Source organism: Meriones unguiculatus, chromosome 9 (assembly GCF_030254825.1).
Source record: "Meriones unguiculatus strain TT.TT164.6M chromosome 9, Bangor_MerUng_6.1, whole genome shotgun sequence".
NCBI classification, from domain to species: domain Eukaryota; kingdom Metazoa; phylum Chordata; class Mammalia; order Rodentia; family Muridae; genus Meriones; species Meriones unguiculatus.
This window is the reverse complement of record NC_083357.1, coordinates 82,639,802-82,648,279: the sequence shown is the minus strand read 5'-3', so window position 1 is coordinate 82,648,279 and position 8,478 is coordinate 82,639,802.

The following is an 8,478-nucleotide window of genomic DNA, read 5'->3' as shown; positions in this document are numbered from 1 at the left end:
TAGTTGGCTCTACCAGGCAGTTCTCCTTGTGCCAGCATTGAGTAGGCTCTGATAATATGGCCTGCAGTGAAAGCTTCATGCAATTGTAATGAAGATCCCGTCGCCAGAATGAATGACTCCATTCACTGCCAACACAGAACTTGCTATAGATGCTCAATTACATCTCATGCCTCCTGGATCCTGTAGAAAGGCAGGTGAATGATGATGTCAGCTTAGCCAGAGGCAGGTTAGAATAAGCAAAAAGAAGCCTTGCTGTTCTCATTTCTAGTCAGCGTGCCAGGGAAGTGGTACTCATAACCTTGTATGGTACCCTTACTAGGTAGTCACAACAGCCTTTAATTAGCCTTAAAACAAAACATCCAAAACTTCCTTATCTCCTATTGACCAACGTAGTTAAGTCCCAATTTCTTGACTTACCTACAGTCTCCTCTACTGCCTAGCTCATCATCATTCGCTCTTTCAATTACTGACCTTTACTTATGCAAGCATGCACACAAGGTAGTTCTTTATCACTGCTCTACTTCAAGCACACCAATCTGTGTTTTAGTCATTTAAGCATTTTTCTCCCGTTAATATCATCAGAAAATCTGAGTCTTTGCTGTGGCATTCCTCGAGTATCATTTTCAAATTTCCATTATAATCCACAGCACAAAGTATGTAATTATTTTACTTACCGGTTAGCATTTAGAATTTTTGGGGCCTTGACTGACTCATTTGAATCTAGAACAGTTCCTGGGACTAATATGAAACTAATACCTTTTGGCCTTGAAAATAAGATGGTATTGAAAACAGAGTGAATATTGGCCAAACAACATTAAATGAGCTGGAGCAAGTTCTAATCCTATTTTGTAAATCAACCGATGACCTTCATGATTCTTAGTGGCTTGTCAGTGTTGAATGCCAGGCAAAGTGGGCAGAGTTCCAACTTCTCTGCAGTTTGATTTCTTCTCGTGCTAACTGGACAAATCTGATAACCATCCTGCCACAAAAAGGCAGCTGAAGAATCTCATGAAGTGAAATGTACAAAAATATCATCCTGCCATTACCAACAACATGAGGATCACTGTTACTTATTTTCACGGAGTCTTCATGATGACTTTAGGGCTGTGGCAATGGACACTTGCCTCACAGCTGAGGTCTCTTCTTGACATGAGGCTCATGGAACAGGCTGCCTGCACTGAGGATTCCTTTTCTGACACCAGTGAGTAGGAATAAAGAGTCCCAGTGAAGGCCATGGGCTCTGAATCAAGAGCATGAACTTGGTTGTGTGATTATTTTGTTTTCAGTATTCTTGCTCCTTTCATAAGCTGCTCATTTATGCCTGGTTAAAAAAAAATAGTGGTCATTGAGAGGCAAGCAAATTTGAGGTTGCTAGTCCTTAATGGGCTAAACTCCCTGGGGAAAAATATTTATTCATTCAATCAACAAACACTTTTTGGAAGCTCTGTAGGGAGTTAAAGGAACTGGTTATAATTAAAAAAAAAGGTAAGGGAGGAAGGGAGGGGCTTATGGGGGATACAAAAGGAATAAAGTGTAATTAATAAAAGTTAAATAAAAATTAAAAAAAAAGGAAGAAGAAAAATTTTAATCCTGAGACAGGGTTTCTCTGTGTAGCATTGGCTGTCCTGGACTCACTTAGTCGATCAGGCTGGCCTCGAACTCACAGCGATTCACTTGCCTCTGCCTCCCTGAGTGCTGGGATTACAGGTGTGTGCCACTGTTCCTGGCTTCAGCAAAAGAAATTCTTACTGGTCCAGAACAGAATATTTCTACCTCTTCATTTGATATGTACTACCTTAATCACTTTCTTTAGCATTTAAGTAAAAATATAACATACATGAAATTCCAAACCAGATTACAAAAAAAAAAGTCCACAGGGTCTTTTTAGTTCTGTTTATTCTTTTTCCAATTTCTTTCTTTCCTGACAACTCTTAGTTCATCTCTGAGCTGTTAAAAAAAAAATCAGGTGGTTTTGTTTTGTTTGTTTTGTTTTTTTGCCTTTCCATAAATACTAGGGATAGAATTAGAACGTAGTACTCTAATTATGTATAAAAAATGATTACTCCCTTACAGACAGACATCTTCTTCCCCCGTGTCCTCAGCTTTTTAGTAGATAGCATTGTACAGTTTCAAAGCAGTTGATAGTGAGATAAACTACCTAGGGGACATTTTTCTCTGATAATCTCAGCATCTTTGCTAATTAATAGCTGTGGACATCTGTACATTTGATTATGATGTTTATTGTCAGAATTTTAGAGATTTTTTTTTTCCTCCCAGGACTACAGAGAAAAGGTGAACTTCAAAATTCTCAGAATGAGTACTTTTGAAATCAGAAAACAGTTCTTGTCTCTTGGGCAAGGCAGAATAAACTGATCATTAGACTTTTGGAGGGGAGGTGATGGATGTAAGATTAAAGGAACAGGTTTTCTTTGTTTCATATTAACAACACAGATGGCCACACTACTGAAGACGGTCACATCTTAATAAATGAAAGTTACACTAACAACAACAGAGAAACAGGATTGAAATAAGGACACAATACTTCTTCATTTAATTTAGTTACACGATTCGTCATTAACGCAATGTGTGTTCAACTCGTCGGGTAAAAATAAAATTTACTAGTGGGATATGATCACCCTTAAACTTAGAAGGGGCATGGGAAAAGTTCACATATTATGTATAGAAGAAAAGTTTCCTTGTTATAAGTACAAAACATTTGCATCTCATTAGCAGAAAGTAAAACTCACGAATAGGTAATAGTAGCCTGGGCTGGATCTCCCTGAGAAGGCCTGAATGGTTATAATTCTGTGGCAGAGTTTGTGCGTGTTACCAACATCTAATAAGACATCCTCCTGTAAGAATAAACGATACGCTGCCATTGCTGATACAAGAAGGGTTTGGTTAACGCAGCAAAAACCTCCTGGCATTTGCTTCTGTTTATCGTCCCTTTCTCCTGGCTTTTTTTCTGCATTCTGTGGATTCTGAGGTGGGAAGGGACAGTACGGGTCACCTTGCTCATTCTCTCATCAGATGCTTGGACCACTTCCAGGGAACAAACAGAAGGGCTTGAACTGCTCTGCTGAGTGACCTCAGGAGGCTCTTCAGCCTTTGGATCAAATCCCTCCACTGTGCATCTCCCTCACGCTGATGCTGGCTCTGCTCTTTGGGATTATACTAAATAAGCCAACTCTTCTAGAAAATGACAGCCCTGAAGGTTGGCATCAGGTCACCTGGGGCCTTTTTATTTTTCCAAGGACTAAGCATTTCACACCCTGTCCTGGGAGGACACATGACAAGGTTCAAATTTCTTTACTGCTCTACAGATTTTTCTCCAGATCTATTTTTCCGTGTTCCTGTTTGTCTTAAGTGTGGCATCAAAGTTGAACGTAACACATTAGGTGGGGGACCAAGCAACATGTATAATTATAGCTTTCCTTAATCTGTATTAAAATGAATGGATAGCAATCCTCCCTGAACTGGAGGCAGCTATATCAAAGTTAAAAAATATTTCATAAAACTTTCTATCAGTTTCAAGCAATATTCACCTCATTCTGTTGTCATACAGTGTGTATGTGTCCACTGTAAAAGTGGAGCTTTTGCTTGTGTCTCAGAAACCCTGATTTAGCTTGGATTTATTATTCTCACAGATCACATTCCCCCCACACCCTAAGGGCTTTCTGAATCTGGGGCAATGAGAGGTCATCTAGTAGAGCCCAGTTTAGTCCAGGAGAATGGCATTAAGTCCTTTACCTTGGGGGCTTCGGGAGCTGACAAGCTGAGCTTTCAGTGCATGCCCTAGCCCTCTTCCCTTGCAAAAACCTCTGTATTCTCAGCATCATTGTGTCTCCTGAGTTGTTGAAAAGTTGATTTTGTGTAAGAGCCCACCAATTTTAGCTTGGGTTATGACCACAAAGCATCATTGGGAAAGGTACTTTCCCCCCTTTTTTTTTCTTTCTGGGAGGAACCCTGAAGTGACATGCATACACTCTGTCAGAGATATGGTACCCTTCACCTTTCAGGAGACGAAGTTCATTGTCGTGCTGATTGGTCATTCACATATCACAAACTGCAGTGTAATGATAACAATAAGAGGACCAATGGCCTTACAGTGTTGAGATGGAGGACATACTCATTCTAATTTTAGTAGCACTTCCTTGATCAAGTGAGTTAAAATTTCTGGACCTTCCCTGTTGAAATGAAAAGAGAGAGATTTGCTATTTATGGTCTCATGAGTAGGGCGTCAGTTATTTATAGAAATGCTATAGTTTCCTTAATAGGAATGCAAGTTTAACATTTCATCAGTGTCCTCTGCTGTGGAAAGAGTTTTCCATCCAAATCCAAAAACTTCCATAGGAAGATAATACGCTTAAATTATCTCCTAATGCTTCTGCATATTTGGAGGAAGACAGTCAATGAGACATCTAGCCGAAAGAGGGTCTAAATTACATACAATTCACAGTGGGAATGGGTAGGGAGGCAGTCGGTGATAAATCCCACATTGTGAAATCAAAAAGGCCTAATACACTCTAAGTACACACCTGGCAGCTAGAAGTTGTGGACTGTAGACATTAGTACTGGAATTGGAAGGGAATTAGAAAGCTGTCAATGCAACTCTCTCATTTTAGAAATAAAGGCTAAAACCTAAGCGCATTTTTTTTTTTAACATCATACAACCAGTAAATGCTGGGGTCAAATCCTTGGTTCCTGTGTGGTCCTTTCTCCACTACATCAGGAAGACAAACTGCACAATTTTGCCTAAAGTGGCAGTGTGTGCAGGTTCTACACCATGCAAAAGTAAGAGAGATTGATGATGTCATTGAAGCAGCCTATTTGGGAGTAGAAAATGTCCGTCCCTGAGGCCGCACAGCTGTCTTCTCGGTACCATTTGGGCAAATGGATCAGTGCGGACTATCTCTGTAGAGCTCATGGTTAAACAGAGTCCCTTCACTTTGTTATTCTGTGGAGAGACGTTGGATTGATTAGTTGGAATCCAAACCCTGGTTGGGAGTATTCACAGAATAATTTTGTGGCTGAACAGATAGTCGTAGATGAAGACATATAAGACATGGACCCTAAGTGGGTGAAGAATGTGAGGGACGCACCTGTGGATCTGCAGTGAGGGTATCATCTGCACTTCCTCGCACATGCTAAGAACTATTCGTGTTGTAGGATTTGTTCCTGAAAGGCTATCTGGTATTTCTCTTGAAGCATAGAGTTTGCTCATTATAGCTGAGAAGTGTTATCTCCTCTGTTCCTCTAGCCTTTCCATTTGAAAGAAAAACAGAGTAATCCTCCCACAAACAGCTCTATCTAACTCTGTGCCAAGAAAACCTTATTTTTTGAGCAACTACCTGGGGAGAAGCTCCTCAAACACAAAGATCCATGTGTACTACCTGAGTACCTTCTGCCATATAGGATAGAATTCAAGATTCTGCCTTGTAGTCAAACTCTCAAGAGAAGGCTAATGCTGCCTGCTGGTCCCCCAGGCCACACTTTGGGTAGCAAGGTGGAGTTCCAAGATAGCCTGCAGCTTGACATGAGAAGGGGTTGATGGGTATTACTTAGAGGGGCTTTACTTTAATCCAATCTTGGAAGAGTGTTTAACCAGGACTTCTCTGGGCCCATGGTGGGGGAATTATTTAGCCTGTTATGGCACTAGCGGTGAACATGGATCTTTGCACCTAAGCCTTCTTAATCAAATCAGCAATATTTGTGGGTGGGACTGTTTGCTTGCACAAACTACCTGCACTTGCCCACAGTAATTAGGTAATTGAATTGCAAACAGTAATTAGCTGCCTAACTGCCTGCTTGTTCATGCAGGTATCCAATTTGCTTTTGAAATGTGGCTTATACTGGTGTAAATGGAAGCTGGCGTTTAAGAGTTTAAGACTGCAGACACAATTAAGAAGGCCCATTGAAAATCTGGCCTTGAGTGAGTGGTGGTGTATATGTCTGTAAGAATATAAATAAAAAAAATATATGAGAATATATATAGTATATATAAGTTCTGTCTCTTGCTGTTACTCTGATTACATTTATTTTGTGACTCAGAGAATCTCATTTCTATTGTGCTGCTTAAGGAAAATTAGGGCTGGTATTGGACTTCTGTTTTCATGTCTTCAGAATAAAATTAAAAGCTAAGTGTTGTGCAATAAAGTGACAGCCGGTCTGCTGCTTCTTTGGTGAGCTGACAAGCTTGTTTGCTTCCTGAGAGCCTGTTGCTGAGCACACACAGCCTGTCAGGAAGACAGGTGAGGCTTCTGAAGCTGCCTCTCCCATGTCACCGTGTGGCCTAACGCAGGCAGCTCTTTTGTACCCCCTGATCACTTTCATAACAGAGAGCAAAGCAACTAGAAATTAGAAATACTTGCTTCTCCTGTGAAATGAATTTCTGTCGAAGCCGCTGGAGAATCTTCACTGAATGTATTAGATGGTTTTCACTATTCTTCAGAAACTGTTAATTCTCTAAAAACAAGCCTCCTGCTTCTTGCTACCTATCTGGGATGTGTCAGATCCAGCCGTCCTCAGTGCCCAGCGGTGCAGCCCTGAGCACAACATCCAGCTTTGCTAAGGTCAGTACATCTAGCTAATTCAAATCACACCCTGAGGCTCTTCTGAAGCTGCTTCTGAGGGCTGATCTTGAACCTGCTGACCTACAACCAGTGTTCAGCCCAGTTGTTCCCATCCTTTCTAATAGGTGAAGGTCTTTGGAACACATTATTTATTCTTCCTAAGGATCATTCAAGAGTTTTTGTTAGCATGGCACATTTTTTTTTTTGTAAATTATATGATAGTGTTTATTTCTTAATCCTGCTTGCTGAGTCACAGGTCTTTTAAATTCTTTCAGATAACATTAGTGGGATTTTAGCATGAGGGTTAAATTTTTAGGAGAAAATATGTTGCTAAATGTCTCTCTTTGAGAAATGGGCACAAAGGCCATCGTGTGCTCTTCATTTTGAAAGGATGTCTGTATAAGAGGACATAGAAACATTTAAACTTGATCATTGAAATCCATTTAGTTTTCATTTCATTATGAAATGTATTATAGGGCTGGTGGTCAAGGCTGTTACTAGAGCTTTTAGAGGTGGAAATCTGAGGCACCATTAGAAATGAAATGAAAAGGGACAAAAATCAAGGGCATGTTTTATATCCAGCATAAAAGAATAAATTAGGACACAGAAAAGTCTGGCATTTAAAAATAATAAAGAGGCAATGTATACGTTAAGATGAGAAATTACTTTATTAAAGGCTGCTGTCCTACAAGATAAAGAAGTCCTTAGCACAATATTAAGAACCTCCTTTTTAATAAGCATGCAAAAAGTCCCCTTAATATTATTCTTCCTAATGCAGATGTAGTGGCACAGGCTTGTAATACCAGCATTTGGCAGGCAGAGGTGGGAGGATCACAAGTTCAAGGCAAACCTGGGCTATATGATGAGCTCTAGATGAGCTAGACTATCATTAAAACAAAGGAGAAAATATTTCTCATATGTAAAGAGTTGCAAACATCTGAAGAGGGATTTTGTAGGGAGTTGATTTTTGCTGAGTTTCTTGGAAGGAAAGAGAGTAGTTTACTCATTGTATAAGGCTGACTCCGACTTTCAACCTGGTCTTTCCTTTCCACAGTCTTAGAATTGTTCAAGTTTGTCTTCACATTGTCACTGAAACAGTCTCAATGGATTTTTCTCCCTCTCATCTTTTTAATACTCTAGCTTACTGTCTACACTGTCATAAAATTATTCTTTCAAACAAAAATCCTTGGATTGCTTCTAAGACTTGTTGATCATCCAATGATAGAACCAACCCTGTAACCCGTGAGGCTACTTACAATCTGGTTTTTATTTATTTGAAAGGATCTTGTGGGAACTGCTTGCATGTTCATGTATCCAGCACCTTCATCAGGCTAAACTTACCAATATTTTTTACTTGTCAAGTTTTCTACACTGAATCACTTGGTCTATTGGCTAAGGAATCAGATTGGGGTAAAAACAGAAAATGTGCACAGTGAATGGTCAAGCTCAGGACAGATAACTCTGATTATACTTTAATCCTTCCAAAGGTTTGTTGACTAGAAAGAACGCTTGTCTAAATAAGCTCAGAGCATGGCCGTTATCCGTATCAGATTGTTTTATAACCAACATTCAAGGAATTATATTATCCTCTGGGCTACAGAGCATATGGAAGTCCAGATGGGTGTAAGTTTTTTTCCCCCTCTCTCATTTTGCTTCACTTGTGCTGATGGTATCAGATTTTTCATCTCCAGAGCCATAGTTTGTACTTACAGGCATAGGGAATCCAGTGGACAGGTGAGGGAGAACTTCAGGACTATGTTTTAAGAAGAGAGCACCAAGTTGCTTTCTTTCATACTGCCTAGCAATAGGCAAGGATCCCTGAAGATAATCTCTTCCTGAGTGAGACATGTGCACGATTTGATGTCTTTCAGGAAAAACTCAGTTTATGAGTCTTTAGCTTCATGGA